This window comes from Puma concolor, chromosome A3, assembly GCF_028749965.1.
Source record: "Puma concolor isolate L17-30 chromosome A3, mPumCon1.1.hap2, whole genome shotgun sequence".
NCBI lineage: Eukaryota > Metazoa > Chordata > Mammalia > Carnivora > Felidae > Puma > Puma concolor.
The window spans coordinates 9,941,906-9,960,193 of NC_141669.1; the positions used below are offsets into that span (position 1 = coordinate 9,941,906).

Consider the following 18,288-nt stretch of genomic DNA (forward strand, 5'->3'; position numbering starts at 1 on the left):
CTGCCTGAGGAATAAATGATAGAAGTGAAATAAATAGGTAAAGTTTTGAGGCAGATCGTAGTTGGATTCATGGAACTTGCTGGAATTGCTTAGTGAGACAGTAGAGACTACAGGAAGGATAATTTAGGGCAAATCTCTGAGAAGTTCCAATGTTTAAAAGTCAAGTGTGAACGTGAAAATGGCAAAAAAAAAAAAAAAAAAAAAAAAGAGTGAGAAAGGGCAGGCCAATGGCATTAGAGGGAAAAACAGAATATCCAGTGACTTGACTGGCAAGGCAGGATGGCTCAGAGAGGATGGCCTCCCAGAGTTGGACTTAGTGGTGGCAGCATCCCATCCCTTGCACTGCAACAACAAGAAGAAGCTAGAAAATTTTCGGAAATCATGGTTTTAAGACTTCACAGAACTGTAGAAGCAACACGGACTTGAAATATTCTAATTCAGAGGTGCGCTGAGGTTCACAGGCCAGTTGACCCTTCCCTGGGGGCATCTGCCATACTGCCTATGGACTGAGGATTCTGTCTCATGTGGAGCTACTCTTCCAGGGAAGGTGATACCATGAGTCTTTGGCTATCAGCTGAGACCAACATGATGGATTGGAAACTGAATATCCCCAAACACAACTGGTTTCTCTCTTAAGACTTGCTGAGTTCTGAAGCTGTGAGAAGGAAGGTGGAGAGGGGTAGTGGCTAATCCAAGGCCTTCAAAAATCCAGAGTAAATCTCCTACAATCCTGATATTCTTTTTTTTTTTTTTTAAGATTCAATTTTCAAAGAGAGAGAGAGAGAGAGAGAGAGCAGGGTAAGGGCAGAGAGAGGGAGAGAGATTCCCAACCAGGCTCCATGCTGTCAGCACTCAGAGTCTGACACAGGGCTTGATCCCACAAACTGTGAAATAGTGACCTGAGGTGAAATCAAGAGTCAGCTGTTCAACCGACTGAGCCACCCTGGCGCCCCAATTCTGAGACACTTAAAAGACAAAATCTGTGAGAGGGAAGTGACCTTCCTCAACACAGATGGATTTTTCTCCTCAAGACATATCCAAGTGAACAACGTGAAATTACAACACATCGAATCTTGTGGGTGCAACTAAAATAGTACTTAGAAAAGACAATCCAATGGCCCTAGGAATACTGTATTGAATCAATATATTTCATACATAAAAACTTACACATAAATGGGAAAAAAGACAAAACAATTTGAATAACAATGGGCAAGGACCTTGAAAAGCTATTTACTAAAGATAATTTTCAAGTGGCCGATACGCATTTGAAAATGTACTTAACATCATTGGTCATTTAGGAAATAAAATTTGAAACCACGATGAGATAACCATAAGAGTAGCTAACTTTAATATTATTTTTTAATGTTTATTTACTTTTGAGAGAGAGACAGAGTGTGAGCAGGGGAGGGACAGAGAGAGAGGGAGACACAGAATCTGAAGCAGCCCCTAGGCTCTGAGCCATCAGCACAGAGCCTGATGCAGGGCTCGAACCCATGAGACGTGAGATCATGACCTGAGCCAAAGTCAGATGCTTAACCCAATGAGCCACCCAGGTGCCCCAAGAATAGCTAACTTTAAAAGAACTGGCAATATCAAGTTTTAGTGAGGATGTGCAGTAAGTAGAGTTCTTACCTATTGTGGATGGAGGGGAAATGGCTGTGACCGCTTTTGAGAACTTTCAACTATCTTCTAAAGCTACATAAAGGTAAACTCTACAACTCAGTGATTTCACTTCTGGAAAGGCATGCTCAGATCCACAAAATCACAGCCAGAAAAAAAATGTCCAGAGCAGTGGAAACAGCCGAAATTTGCATCACCTGTAGAATGTGAAATAAATTGTTGTCTTTTCTTACAAAAAGGACACACAGCTATGAAAAACTGTACTCTCTTACATGCAGTAACATGAATGGATTTTAGACACACAACTGAGTGAAACAGCCCACACAAAATTAAAAAAAAAATACCATGTCATTTTATTTATATGAACTTCAAAACTAGGAACAGCTAATCTAAAGGTATAGACTGTGGGTAAATTTGGGGATATATTGTCTGGAAAGGGGTATAAGACTGGTAGGATGATGGAAACTGTCCTATTCTTTGATGTGTGTGGTAGCTTCATGAATATATACATGTTTAACATTTGCGGAGCTCTTCGGCTAAGATGTTGACACTTTACCGGTAAGTTCTTACCCCAATAAAAAAAAAAAGGTAGAGAAAACAGCTACTTTTGAAATGAGAGAGCTATCACCTGATTTAACATGCTGCCTTAGATATACATGAAGCAAGGCCAGAAAAGTCCCTTGGATTTAACGATGAAAGTTGACTAGTGGATTTTGGGAGAACAATTTGAGAGAAAGAGTTCAGTATGAAGGTGGGTGTTAGGGGAGTAGAAAGGAAGTTGGGCGCGCCTGTCTCTTGGGCTTTCTGGCTCTAAAAAGGAGGAAAAGGGGAGGGGCCAAGGAGCAATGGAAAGAAAGTGAGACTTTGTTTTGTGTTAGAAAAAAAAAAAACACGAGATATATTCCTAATTAAACGGTTGTGGGAAGTGCCTGAGGGAACAAAATGTGTGAACTGGGGCTGGCACTCCCCTTCCCCAAATGGCCCCTGAAAAGGTAGGAGAGACTGGGCACCATTATTAGGTCAACTAGATTGGGCTTAACAGGAGAAAAATGAGATTTGGGAAATGGAAGGGCGGTCTGGGAGTGATGAAGGATAGAAGCAGAAAAATCTTCACCAATATCCCAGAAGGCTGACCTATAGACTGCATAGTTTGATAAAGATCAATTATGTCCTGGATGCCACACTCTTAAAGGGTCTCATGACTGCTCGTACATCTCACCGCTAGTTAATATCGAAGAACTGAATGACAGGCACCAGAGTAATCTTGTGAAGGTAGTTTTATGAGTAGATATTTGAAGAAGACATTTATGATCTAATACTCCCTGCATGTCCCCTCCCCCTTGACCACTAAACATATAACCACCAGCTTCACACAGCGAAAGCACAGCTCTTTCTGTCCATAGGTTCCATCCCTGTGCTACTTAAATAAACCAAGTTGCAGTGTAAAACGTCTCAAGAATTCTTTCTTGATCATCACACACAATGATCCCACAACAGGACTATAGATTTGTGGCAGTTCATATATTACCTGATATTCAGAGGGCCTCACTCACTCAATGAGTGGGTGTGTGAAGATGTTTAGTTAGATTTCTAAAGCCTCATCCTGTTGACCCCTGTAGATTGAGAGGTGGGATTGGGCCAGTGGCGTGTAAACCATAGGATTTGGCAAAGTCTAATCACACAATGAGAAAGGGATTCTTTGAACGTTTGAACAGAAGTTCAAAGGGAGCATTTGAACAGATAGAAACAAAAATTAATACCTCAGAGAATTAAGAACTAAGATCCAGAAGACATATAGGGAATTATTAAGTGAAATTTCACACTTTCTTACATGGAAAATGTAAGGGATAAATTTTTGTGAAAAGGATTATCATCAAAAAAAGAAATTATTTTTCTAAGAATTCAAGTAAAAGAGCCCCACGCAGGTATAGAACAGTAAATATTAAATAAGCTATGCTAAACTACAATGAAAATGGTTTATTTTGAAGAGTGGGTCACCCATTAAATGCTTGTGTATTGTTTTGTTTTGTTTTGTTTTGTTTTCATTTGTCAGTTAAATCCAAACGTGATTATTTTTTTCCAGCTTATCTACATAAATCTATATCTGTGGGTACTCAGCCCGCCAAGTTTGGGGAAGGCTCAGAAGAGAGGCAGGTTCGGGACTGCGGAAGAGGAAGTGATAAAGATGCCCCCCACCCCCCACCCCAGAGTGGATCTGAGGGGTTACCAAAGGCAGGGACTAAAAGGAAGTTTCTCACCAGGTAGAGTTTCTCAATTAACTCTTCTTCCTCTAAGCTTCCTTAGTTGACCTGGACATGTTACATGAGCCATAGCTATTGAGCAGTGAATAGGAAGAGGCTACTTCGTTTACTGGTTTGCGTTAAGGGCACCCTACATCTGAAAGGGTGCCATAGCTTTTCCAACGTACGAATTGCTACTTAATTTTACAGATTCTACGATCCTTATTAAGGGCATTGGGAGTGTCTTGTGAAGGAGGCACGACCCTTTCACTCCGCAATCTACAGGTTAGTGGGGAAGATCACAGGTGAAGGGGAAACCGTAACCCATCTTAATAAGAATTCTGGCAAAACGCATCACCGGTTATGATGACAACATTGAAAGGTAATGAGTCCAATTGGACACTGAGTAAGAATTCCTTGAAGAGATTTCACATAAGCTGTATGATGGAAGACATCAAAATTGACAGCAGAGAAATGGGGCAGATGGTTGGAAATACTTAACTCCAAGTACTGATGGGAAGCATTACTCTCCACGGGGCAAAAGTGGAAACATTCCCCGACAAAGTTACCTCCAACAAGTTGTAAACCCGCTAAACAATGGACCAGCTCCAGCAAGATCAAAGGGAAAAAGGGAGGAAAAGGATGAATGAGCACCCACAATTTTAAATGAGTCCTTTTCTTCTAGGAAGTACATTTATTTTGTAGAAAGTGGAAAACCAGGGTTTATGGGGTCCCCGACAAGCTTACAGTCTGCTCACTTGTTTGGCTTTGTTTTGTTTTTCTTTGTTATTATTTGGTGTTTGTTTGGCTTTGTTTTAGGCCTTGGTTGTAAAAATTCTACCATGTAAATGGGAACAGAAGTAAGCCTCATCTTAAAAGGGTTTTAAAAAATGGATTATTTTTACTCTACTTAGTTAAACTCAAGAGTATTTTCTGAAGTATCAGCTGGTCTGGCTCCAGAATGTAAAAGCCACAAAGCTGAGTGAAACCACAGCTCAGCTCTCAGGGCATTTCTAAGTGTCCCTCCTCTTCAGAGGAAGTGTGTGCACAGCTTGAAAATGTTCAAAAAATAAGAGGAAAAGCAAAGAATTCAGTGGTAATTCCTGAAGGGCTTAAGAAAAGATTCCTTTTAAAAAATAACATGAATACTAAATTTTACCTAAACGTGTTTTATGTATTTTTGTTGGATGGACATTTGATGTCTGCTTGGTCACAGACATGTGGTTGGGTGTGAACAGGAAAGAAGATTTCCTTATTTGTGTCGCAAGAGAGTCATGTGTTTATTCTCACACTGGGAGGGAGACTGAATATGAGTAATGGGTTTTGCATTGAAACAACCGAAATCTAAGTGCTGTGAGAGCTTTCCAGTAATAAGTGAGTACAATAAAATAGTTATTCTGAAGTATGGATTTCTAAGGGATGACTGAGGTATTGCTAATATATGTAACAGAAAGAACTTCTGAAATGCTGCCCGAGGCATGAGACTACAATAATTTTTCAATAACCTTCGTATCCATAAACATTAAAGATTCTATAGGGGGCGCCTGGGTGGCGCAGTCGGTTAAGCGTCCGACTTCAGCCAGGTCACGATCTCGCGGTCAGTGAGTTCGAGCCCCGCGTCAGGCTCTGGGCTGATGGCTCAGAGCCTGGAGCCTGTTTCCGATTCTGTGTCTCCCTCTCTCTCTGACCCTCCCCCGTTCATGCTCTGTCTCTCTCTGTCCCAAAAATAAATAAACGTTGAAAAAAAAAATTAAAAAAAAAAAACAACAAAGATTCTATAGGACACCTGGGACTCCTTAGAACAAAGGGTCTTCTTAGGTCTAGATTTGAGTGTAGACACCTCCACTGATGAGCCTGGCCACCTTGGACTATCTATTAACCTCTACAAATCTCAGTTTCATAAATTGTAAAAGGTACATCATTTGCGCTGAAAGATTCTTACAAAGAAATACAGATAGTATATGAGTCACCACCATGTTCCTGGCCCTGTCATTGTGTGCCAATATCATATTTCCCTTAATACCCAAGTTATGCTAACTCAACCTTCCCAAATTAGCAGCAACTCTCTTAATTTTTTTAGGACTAACTGCTCTCATTATTCTTGAGAACCCTTATATCTGCTTATATTGTCTATACATCAGAAATTCTTGTTGCTTCTATGTGACCACCTGCAAAAAAAAAAAAAAAAAAAATGCAGACACTCTAACATAACCCTTCAGGATGGACTCAACAACCAGACTGTCTGACACCAGAAAATTCCATCATTTAGTCTCAAGTCAGACTCAGCTGGGTCTTGACCAAAGTGGTGGGACGACAAGGCCCGGATCCCTCCGCCGAAGTCCTAGCAGCCTGCAGTGAATTGGTGGTTACTGAGCTACTCGCTTTTTCCTGATGCCCTGGTCTTACACTGTGATTATTTACTCAGGTTCTGTTGATTCTCAAGCTGTAAAAATTCTGCGACTATACTGCCAAGGCCCTGATCTTAGAATCTGTTTTATAATTGTGGCATCCCACTCCCAAGAACCACTAATATGCTTTCTGTTTACAGATTTGTCTACTCTGGAAATTTCATAGTAGCAGAATAATATAATATGTGGTTCTCTGTGGCTAGTTTTTTTTTTTTAATTTAGCAATCTGGGTGACTGTTTTCAAGGGTTATCCGCATTGAAACATCAATTACCTAATTCCCATAGTTGGTCTTATATTTTATATAGTCTACCCATCGGCTCTAATACTTCAGATGCAGAGAGGCTGTATATAATATGGGAAAGTCTTAACTGGAGTTTCAGGATTATACACTGGGAAATCTGGGCTCAGGTCCTGGATTTGCCTTTAACAAACAACGTGTTCTAGGCCACTCCATTTTCCTTCTCTGGAGCACAATTTTCTATTCTGCAAGTGGAACACATTTAAAAACATCACTAGTTTTCAAAAAAATATGTTTTGAATTAGTGGAATCTCTTTGTTTTGGTTTTCTCCTTTCTTTCGTTCCTTCTTTCTTCCTTCCTTCCTTCCTTTCTTCCTTCCTTCCTTTTCTTTCTCTTTCTTTTTTGTCAAAAAGAACTTCTTTTGTCCCCTAACGTATAAAACTATGAGAATTGAACAGCTCTGGTTGAAGCCTATACTTTCTTATGAATTTACTGCTTCTTGACTCCAAATCTATCCTTTATTGTCCTGTGACAACTGAACTAGACCCTTTGTTTCAATTTTGCACCTAGAGTGACATTTGGATTTCTCAGTAGTGAGACTGCAGGAGGAAGGGGACTCTCTTCCTGGTTCTGCAATACTTCTAGCTTTTTCCTCTTACTTGCTTTCCATGGAAGCCAGTGGCATGTCTGGGGGAGATGCAGTGATGCTTACTTCGGTCAAATTCCTGCCACATGTTTGTGGACATCCCATTGAATTTCAAAATCATATGGGTACCTTGCCAGGCTGTGTCCCAGGCACTCCAGCTGTTGACTTCCCACAATGGGCGCACCGGCCTCCTAGAGGAGCCTTTCCTGCTTGACTTGTCCAGCTACAATTCCTTGGCCTCCAGCACACCTGCAACAGAGAAGGGTGTTCCTTCCATGCCAGTCCAAGCTGTGGTTCCTTGTTCACCAGCCTTGGGCCAGCAACAGTGGACCAGTTCTGGCCCAGAACAACAGGCAACTTCATCATCTTTTGAGTTTTAACTACATCTTCTCCAAGAATGTCTAAATCCCAACTTTGATGAGGGCTTCCCACTTCCAAGTTTATTTTTCCCTTGGGTACTCTTCCTTGAATCTAGGTTATTTAAAATTCTCTTCAACCCCTTGTTACTAGATAATAATCCTTGATGTTAAATATTCCCTGTTTGAAGCATTATATTGTATCTATTCCCTGAGTGGACCTGGTCTAATGCAAAGCTGATGTGGAAGGAGAGACTGGAAGCTTGTCATTCACTACTCCTATATGCCTGTGGGAAAAATATGAGGGATTAATAGAGAGATACATTTTGAAAACCACTGGACTGAGTAATCTTTCAATCCTACCCTGACATTGTCAGGTCCATACTGATGGCAGGTAGAGTGAACTCAGGTTGACAAAGATTTCCTTATGCAGAGATTGATAGGATCCATCACCACCTCACCAGCAGTGTTCTGGAGCAGAAAGTACATTCAACTTGAATGAGAAGATTTGGGTTTACAACTTGGATCCATGGCTAAGTATAAGAGATATACTTAGTCAAAACATAGAATCAATGTGCGCCTTAGTGTCCTCATTTATAATTTGGGATGTGTAACTCTTCCCTGTGGATTTCATAGGATTGTTATAAAGATCATTATGATAGGATACATGGCATTTAATTGTATACCATGGTCATCAAATATCATAGTGGGTGTGATATCTCTTGCTTTTGTTATCACAATCTTTCTTATTTCTCATATTGAAAAATTGAGGCCCAGGAGGGATTTAAAATTTACCTAAGGTCACATCACTGACAGACTCCTCTTTGTGCTTGTCCAATGCAATATGCTTTCCTCATAACATGTTTTAATGACATATAGGAAAATCATCCCAGAATGATCTACCATATACACTATCATGGTTTGAATTAGTATCTGTAAGGAAATATCATTTGTAAATACATGGAAGTTTATTTTCTAAAATTTATTCAAATTTTATATTAAAGAGTTATTTGTAATTTTCAACAAAGATTTCCGATGTTCTCATTTTCACCAGAAGAGGCCACTATGATCCAACTTAATCAATTTATTATCACATTGATTAATTCCATTTGGTTTAGAAAATTGCCAGGCACTTTAAAAGGCAATGATTAGGAATATGTCTTGCTTTTCTTGCTGCTCCTCCTTTTTTATATTTTTTATTTTATTTTTAATTTTTATTATTTTTAGTGTCTTATTTATTTTTGAGAGAGAGAGAGAGAGAGAGAGAGAGAGAGAGAGAGAGAGAGACAGGGTATGAGTGGGGGAGGGGCAGAGAGAGAGGGAGACACAGAATCGGAAGCAGGCTCCAGGCTCTGAGCTGTGAGCACAGAGCCCAACTGGAGGCTCAAACCCATGAACCGTGAGATCATGACCTGAGCCGAAGTCAGCACACTCAACCGACTGAACCACCCAGGCACCCCAGAAAAATTACTGTCTTAATATGAAACATTTCTTATAGGGTCTCTTTCTGTTTTGTTCTTAGGAGACTCTTCTTCTAAAAGAATGTTTTCTTTGAAAAAAGTTCAGGAGATGGAAGACAGAAAGAACATAAATGAAGACTATTAGAATTTCTGTACTATTCTAATCCTATATCTGAATTTAGAAGATACTTTTATTGCTAAACTTTATGTTCCCCACTGTACCCCCAAATGCAGAGGTTATAGGACCTTTCACATCCCAGGAAAAGTCACTGAAGTAAAACTTAAAATAGATAAGGCATATGGGTTTCTTTTCCTAAAGAGGAGAAAAGACCATTTGTGAATCCAAAGACATTTACAGGCAAATCTATTGTGAGCGATTTTACCGATGAAACTTAAAGATCTGAAAAACGATCTCTTCCGGACCTATGTTTTCAAATAAAGATCCTCCCTATAGCACACTATATATGCAAATATTTAAGGTAAGTACAATATAGAAAAAAAAGTCATATTTGCAGAAGAGATGAAAACCATGGATTGAAAGTTTTAAATACTCATCCTGAAGCTCTGAAATGAGAACTAGCATTTCTAGATCAGGGTGACATTAAACATTGTCCAAATCTGATCTGTAACGTTTGCCTCCCTTGAACACGTCACTCCTACCTGTGGGCACTTCTCTTCATGTGCGCCAGGCAGGATAATATTCTGATAAGGGAGAGAAGTCTGAGAACTGTGTTTCTATGAGCCTCTCTCCCCGCGCTCTGGAAACTGGTGCTTGCCAAGCTGCGTACGTGGTGCTAGGTTATAGATCTGAGAAGGTGTAATCTTTGCCTTCCTAAATCCCCCGTACAACCATGAGGATGGACACACAAGTGGATGAAAACTACATACACAATAGGCATCAATACAAGATGCAAAGAAAACACAGAACAGACATCTCAGTATTTCCCGGGTGTCGGGGGAGCCTGCCTCATCACAAATTTCATTTGCTGATTATCTACACTGCACATTTTTCAAGAGACTATGAGGATGCAAAACCAAGAAACATTGCAATTCTCTCTTTGATAAAGCGGTGTCTCAGTATGATAGAATGATTTAGACTGCATACATGTAATTATTTCTTTGCGACTACCTATGTATGCCTCCATATTCTTTTTGGAGCTTTACGCTGTGCTAAAATTTAATATTCCTTTTGAATAATTGTCAGTTCTACTAATAAACTAATTTGGTGATTCTCTTGAGGCCAACAGAGTGATTGGTTTTGGGTCCGATTACTGTTGAAAAAGCACATTTACTCCAATAGATGGCACTGTGATATAAATTAGTAGAATTATGAAATTGAAAATTTAAAAAAAAAGTAATCATGATCTTTTTTTTCCCCTCAAGCAGACTTTATGAAGCATTAATCAATTCGGAGAAGGTAATAAAGTGCCTGGAAAATGAATCCCAATGTTATTTAAATTACGGCTGTTTACCAGTAAACAGAAGAAACTGATGGGCCACCTATTGGAGTCTACCAAAAGGCAAGCTGGTCAAAATAGATTTGACCCCTAATAATGTTTGGGGATATTTTTGATGCACAGAATACACTCTGGATTTGTTATTATTTGTAGGATGAATTCCGTTATCATTTTCCCTTCAAGGAGTCAACTTTGACAATCCCCACGTTGAAATCAAATAGGTCTGCAGACACTTCTTTTGTAAACTTGAAAATCCTGCCAGCTCTTTGCCTGAGACGCGGGTCTCTTTAATGTCAGAAGGATGTTTGTCTGCCAGGGAGAGCTAACATTTATTTTTGTTCTAAATTAGAAAAACAATAGGACTGAACAGCCTGACATGACATTTAGCTGAACACCACCAGGGAGGTTCGCATTGGTGAGGATGAAGAAATAGGAAGAGAGATGAGCCCCCACAAGGAAGCCTGTGCTGCAGTCAGAAAGGCGATGTGTGAGGCGAGGCTGGTGGGATACCAGGGGGCTGTTTCCTGATCCTCAGAAACCTGGGATGACAGGAGTGTGGGCACAGTTTGCAGAGCGTCCACGGTCAGTCCGGCATTTGGTTCTCGGCAACGTTTTGGGTCAGAGATGAGAAAGCAAAGGAGAATGAAGTGTTACCGTGTTCTGATGGAGACGCTGAGTGATGTAGAAGGTGGTCTTGCTTTAGGGCACAGGCGGATTTCGAGAAGAGTGTTTGACCCAAGTGGTTTTTCACTGTGATGATCCGTCAGTGACCAAAAAGAGAAAATCTTCACCTTAAGAAGTCTGCTTTACGAAATTAGTCAGTCAGAGAAAGACCGAAATCATATGCCTTCACTCATCTGAGGACTTTAAGAGACAAAACAGATGAACATAAGGGAAGCAAGAGTAGTGTAAAAGCAGGGAGGGGGACCAAACAGAAGAGACTCATAAATATGAAGAACAAACAGAGGGTTACCGGAGGGGGTGTGGGGGGGGGGGGTGGGCTAAATGGGTCAAGGGCACTGAGGAATCTACCCCTGCAATCATTGTTGTATGCTATGCTAACTAACTTGGATGTTAATTGAAATAAATAAATAAATAAATAAATAAATAAATAAATAAATAAAAAGAAGCCTGCTTTCTTTGGGTTTACTATTTTGCGACGTGAGGTGACATAAGGGTTAGAAGTTATACTCTTGTAAATGAAGATCCACATCAAGACAGTGGGATACAGTGGGAAAGAGTTAGTGGGACACATGGATTCTGCCATTTCATCTGTGGGCCTGCGTTTTCTCATTTATACAACAGTAGGGAAGAAAAGATTATTTCTAGAATCCCTATTAACACTAAAAAGCCTACTACTATCTCATTTTCCTGACGCTGAACGGTATAAATTCTGTTAAAATTTAATGGCCTCATTAACCACAAATGGTAAATTATATTTTAGAATGGAAAGCTGAATTATTCATTCATAAGTCTGAGAACGGAGAAGTAGGTTTTTAGGTTTTCCTGACATTGTCAGTGTTTTTGGAAGCAAGTTCGATAGACAGAAGAATTCAACTTCCTTTATAGAGTTTGGCTTTGTTTCCCTCCCTCCCTCCTTTCCTTCTTTCCTTCTTCCTCCAGATATTTATTGATCAACTACTGTGTGCTAGAGACTATATGGGGTACTTGGGATAAAGCAGTTGTAAGTCCAACCTTGACGCTTTCTTTTAGAGCTTACAGTCTGGTAGACAGTCAAGTTAACAGGACACAGTTAGGACACAGAAAGATGTGCTGAGAAGAGTGGGAATATGGACCGCCACATTAGGCTGCAACCTTCCAATTCGAAAGCAGAGTCCTCCTCTCTGTGCCCATCTATTTCCTTGCGTCTCACCTTATCCAGGTTCAAGGATGGTGCCTTCACGTTCCTCAAGACTCTTGTGCCAAGGGAAAAGACCTCTAGATACTATCCTCACTAGTTTCCTAGGATTCCAGAACAAAATCTCACAAGCTGGGTGAGAAATTAATTTGAGAAATTAATTTGATCACAGTCATGGAGGCCAGAAATTCAAACTTAAGGTGTCACTAGGGCCATGATCTCTCCAAAGGACCTAGGAAAGGATTCTTCTTTACCTCTTCTAGCTTTTGGTGGCTGCTGGCAATCTTTGGAGTTCCTTGGCTTGGGGCAGCATAGTTACAACCTTTGCCTCCCCCCCATCATGTGGTCTTCCCTCAATTCTCTCATGTTTCTTCAGATCTCTCTCTCTCTAAAATACACCAGTCACTGAATTCAAGGGCCACCCTACTCCTGCAGGACATCACCCAAAGTTGATCAAATCAGCCATGATTCAATTTCCAAATAAGGTCACATTCAGTTTCCAGATGGGCATGAATTTTTGGCAGGTACTATTTAACTCAGTACACGACTTAGCAGCCTAAGATAAAAGGAGATATGAAGGGAAACAGCAGAAGTAGAGACTGCATTTGTTAACATAACACAGATATTTTTAATGATGGTGCATATTATATGTGTTTATTAAGAGAAAATGGAACATGGTTTAGTGAAAACATATGTTTATGCATTTATAATGAATGGTGTTCCCATTTAAATGTTATAGTATACATTCCATTCACAGAGGCCTGGTTTCCGGGCTGATCGCAGGGAGCTGAAATCCTGGAGTGTTCCTGAGTCTCATGGAGATCAGTAGCCTCATCCTCACTGCCACCAAGCTAGAGTACCGTGTCCTTTTCATTCCCCTGCCCATCCTTCAGAGAAGACACTAATGAGTCGGTCAAAAGAGATAGTCCACAAGATGATGCAAAGTGCAAAGTCTGAGAAATATTAGAATAATTAGCCTCTGAATTATTGAGAATGTGAAGAATTCTTGACAATATAATGATTCCAGTAAATTTCCTTCCAATTTTCTTCAATTCAAAATCAATTTCAAATTTGCTTGTCTTGCCATTAAAGATGACATATTTAATACAAAGGAGTTTAAACAATGATAACACACAATCCTTTTATGGTAGATTTGTTGCTAAGCCCTCAAACCACAAATCAAACATCTTAAGACAAGATTTATGTTCTTTTCCATTTTTTCAGGCCTTGGAGAATTTTCATCAGGGGAGAATTGGGTTTACAAGTAAAACTAATGTTTTACTGAAGTGTTAGGCTTTTCCCCTTGATAGGTCAGACCCCAGTAGAGTGTGGATATGGTCTCCACTGCGTCCACTCTCCCTCCCTTCCTTCCTCCCTTCCTTCCTTCCTTTCCTTCCTTCCTCCCTCCTTCCCTCCTTCCCTCCCTCCCTCCCTCCTTCCCTCCCTCCCTTCCTTCCTTCCTTCCTTCCTTCCTTCCTTCCTTCCTTCCTTCCTTCCTTCCTTCCTTCCTTCCTTTTCTTCTTTTTGCCCTCAGGGACTACAAATGGTTTCACAATGAGAGCTGAAAATCCTCTGGTGTGTGAATTTCTTTGTAATCCTGTCCTAAATGTCTCCAGGAGACAGAGTTCAAGCTTTGCCTTCAAGCTTTGCATCCAGAAAATGGTAACTATGTGAGGTGATATACATGCAATTATCTGGATGGTGGTAGTCATTTCACAATGTATTCACGTATCAAAACATCAAGTTGTAGACTCTAAAATATACAATTTTTATTTATCATTTATACTTCAACAAAGCTGAAGGAAGGAGAGAGCTAATTCTATGAGTTCAAGCGGAGTTTCTAGAATCATGTGCTTAGGTCCACAAATGGGCAGAAGTGGGAAGAGATTTTTAAAACAAATAGGCTTGTTCAAGATCACTCAGGGGGTCTGGAGCATGCTTGAGAGTGCCACAGAGCTTCCTGCCAGCACCTGGGTGTCTGGAGCTTTGGGCGAATTGTGTGAACTTCACAGCTTGCTGATTCAGAAAGGCGCCTCCTGGGCACAGAAGCCCTGCACGAGGTTCCCTTCCTCTTGTGCACACAGTCTGAGCAACGCTAGATTCTGTCCTTCACCCCTCCCCTCAACTGGACAACTTCTGCAGCTATAACTCACACACCCAGAGGGGGCAGCCCTGGGTCTGTGTTTCAGGACAGACTTTTCTTCTTTACCCTTCACTCCCTTTAGTTTTGCTTACTAGTCCTCATTTGCTATGATGCCCACTTCCCCGACAGACAAAAGAGATTTTAGAAGTTGGAGAAACAGGGGCGTCTGGGTGGCTCAGTCAGCTGGGTGTTCGACTCTGGCTCAGGTCATGATCTCACCGTTCATGGGTTCGAGCCCCGTGTTGGATTCTGTGATGACAACTCGAAGCCTGGAGCCTGCTTCCGACTCTGTGTCTCCCTCCCTCTCTGTCCCTCCCCCACTCGGGTTCTGTCTCTCTGTCTCTCTCTCTCAAAAATAAATAAACATTAAAACATTAAAAAAAAAAAGAAGTTGAAGAAATACCAGTTGCTTATCTTTACCAGTAATCACTGAGCACATGATTATTTAGCAAGTGTCAAGTATCCAGAAGGTACTATGCACAAGGAGGCAGTGGAACCCAGGGCTTATTAGTGGAGACTGGCTGGACGTGGATTCTGACTGTGTCCACCCCTTCCATTCGTAAGACTTTAGATAAGTTATGTGAAAAGTTATTATTCCTCCCCAGACAGACTGACTTTAGCAGCTAAAAATAGGATTATATGGATTAAAAGGACTAATACATGTAAAGATTTTTTTAAGTAGAAAAAGTGTTTGGCACACCCAAAAATGTTAGAACTCAGCATTATATTTTTAATAAATGAAGTATAAATGCAATAAGACACTTAGGCACTCATCATAAAGAACGTATCATCTCATGGACCCTACTTTAAATATTTTGGAAATAATTATTGAGTAATTTCCAAGCATCAGCACCTGATTTTACTAATAGCACAGAGAAAAAAGAATTAATGTGACAATGTTTGCCCTTAGTAATGACTTTTTCTTCATTCATGAATACACAGTTATAACCTTAAACCTAATTTTGGCAAGTCTGAGTTGAATATATTTGATGCTCAAGGTAAGAAAGTGTTCATGGGTTTGTAGGTTAGTTTTTAATTCCACTAGAAATACTGTAGTATTTCATCTGTCTCCATTTGTGCGTGTGTGTGTGTGTGTGTGTGTGTGTGCATGAGAGAGAGAGAGAGAGAGAGAGAGAGAGAGAGAGAGAGAGAGAGGAGGGGGAGAGAATTCTGAAGGTCTTACTCAATATTTCTTATAATCCCACTTAAAATAAATGAGAGAGGCTTCTGGCTTCTTTCTCAGGGGGAAATGACTTTGAGCCTGCTGATAATCTCTGTGCTCAGCTCATTAATTTTATACCTAACAAGATCATAAACATTTTCCGGAACTCAATATGAGATGATATCAGGAAGAAGTTTCCAGTAAAACAAAAATCCAAACTCCTATGTCACTTCAGGTGTTTGGTTTTTCGTTTGTTTTTGGAAGTAAATAGTACGATCACATCTATAGATACCAAGTTTCTCCACATGAAGGATTCACCTGGAAACATGCATGCGTCTTGCAGAAGTTGCCAACTGAATGCCAGGATAACTACTGAGTATCCCCCAGGGTGGAAGTCATTGATGAGGCTCTCCGCTGACCATTATTATTCTGGAAAACCTTCTAAGGCCCTGGGTCTGGCTTTCATGCTTGTGGGCTCATGGAAACCTGACTGGTCAGTATGCCCAGTTCAGGCCTGTCTCTATGACAGCTTCACATGGACTAACCCAAGGGCACCGACCTATGTATGGACCAGAATGCTAATTTCTTCATTTTCTCCATTTGCACTAAAAAGAGAACTGTCCAAGAATACCGGGAGGCTGACATGTCCACGACCTGAGTTGTCCCCAACGAATGGCAAATTACTCTGGAATGTTAAGTAATCAGAAGGTGACTTGGTGAATTTGAAATGAGAATAAGGGAAATCTTGTAGGGGAGATTCCCAGAAGTGGATTTACTGTGTCAAAAGGAATGAACTTGACCCAAAGCGCTACACGAAAGGATGTCTTTCCTATCCTCTACGAGCATTGAGCATCCTAATTTGTTTCTCTTAAAACTGCTTTGAAAACCACAATGATCTATCACTCCATGCTTATCATAATGGCGGAGCAACATGTGACAACAGCAAAGGCTGGCAAGGATGTGGGGAAACCAAATCCTCGTGCACTGCTGGTAGGAATGCAAAATGGTATAGTCGATCTGGAAAGGCGTTTGGCAGCCTCTTGTAAAACTAAACATGTAATTACCATATGACCTCACAATTGAATCCGTGGGCACTTATCCCAGAGAAATGTCACACTGCTCCTGAAATTACACAAATGTATTGAGTTGCAGTGATGTTGCCAATAATCATTAATTGAAAAACTTGATGAGAAAACTGAATAACATCTTCATAAAGAAAAACAAAAACGGGTGCAACAAATGTATAGAAAATTGTCTGAGGGAATGTGTACCAAGATACTAAGTTGTTATTGGGCAGGCTAATGGTAGGTGATTTCTTTTTGTCATTCTAAAATTTTTCTGAAGTACTCTATATTACTTAAATAATGCAAACTAATCATTTTTAAAATTTTTTAAATTTTATTTTAGAGAGAGGGAGTGGGGAAGAAGGGCAGAGGGACAGAGAGAGAGGGAGAATCTTAAGCAGGCTCAGGGGGGAGCCTGATGTGGGGCTCGATCCCACAACCCTGGAATCTTGACCTGAGCCAAAATCAAGAGTTCGTTGCTCACTCGACTGAGCCACCCAGGTGCCCCACAAACAATAATTTTTTACATATTTCAAAAGGAACGTTTTTGTTGTGTGAATATTTTAAAATCCTTCCTACTGTTATTTCAAAGCATCATTAGCATTTAATATCCAATAAGTGTCTGTTATCTTTTTTAAATCAAACTTTTTATTTTGAAATAATTGTATGGTCACACGCAATTATAAGAAATAATACTGGGAGGTTCTGTGTACCCTTTACACAGTTTCCTATAATGGTAACATCTTGCAAAATTGTAGCATAACATCACAGCCAGGATATTGCCATTGATACAGTCCACAGATCTCATTCAGATCTCCCCAGTTTTACTTCTGGTCCTGTGTGTGTATGTATGTATGTGTGCGTGTATTTAATTCTACATCATTTCACTACATAATGTAGATTCATGTGTCCATCACCACCAGGATTTCTTGTGTTGCCCTTTTATAACCACATTGACCCCTCTTCTGCCACGCCCAACAGTCCCTAACTCCTGGCAACCACTAATTTAATTTTCCATTTCTATAATTTCGTCATCCCAAGAATGTTATACAAATGGGATCACATAGTATTTGACCTTTTCAAAGTGGCTTTTATTAATCAGCACAATTCCCTAGAGACTCATAAAAGCTGTTGCACGTATCCAGTGCCCATTCCTTTTTCACTGCTGAGTAATATCCCACTGTATGGATGTACTGCCCTTTGTTTATCTACTCATTCACTGAAGGACAGCTGGGTCATCTCTAGGCTTGAGCTGTTATGATAAAGCTATTATGGATGTCTGCGTACTAGGTTTTGTGTGACTATATATTTTTTTTAGCTAGTTATTGGCAACATCACTGCAAATCAATACATTTACCTCTATTGTGTAATTTTAGTAGGTGTTTGATATTGTATATGTACATTCATATTTCTATATATTGTGCATAGATACATTATATATATTGCGTTTATATACGTTGTATATATTATACATATAGTGTGTGTATATATATAGTGTACCTACATCCTACGTATTGTATATACTTATTTACAGAGAAAGAACTGGTATGATGGAGGGAGTGTCTGTAATTAGACACAGCCTGGTCTCACATTCCAGTTTGGCTATTTACTGACTGTGTAATCCGAATATGTCA

General features: G+C 40.1%; 1 long non-coding RNA gene across 4 annotated transcripts in view; it reads right to left on the reverse strand.

Moving 5' to 3' along the window:
* The window catches only part of LOC147582242 (uncharacterized), a 611,785-nt gene that overhangs the window by 66,645 nt on the left and 526,852 nt on the right, over positions 1–18,288 (reverse strand). Inside the window, exon 4 of one of the 4 annotated variants that reach the window (XR_015248682.1) lies at positions 7,067–7,403. The exons of the other annotated variants lie outside the window; for them this stretch is intronic. This is a non-coding gene — a long non-coding RNA (uncharacterized LOC147582242). Of the gene's footprint in view, positions 1–7,066; positions 7,404–18,288 lie in introns of those variants that run through there. 4 annotated transcript variants of the gene reach the window in all.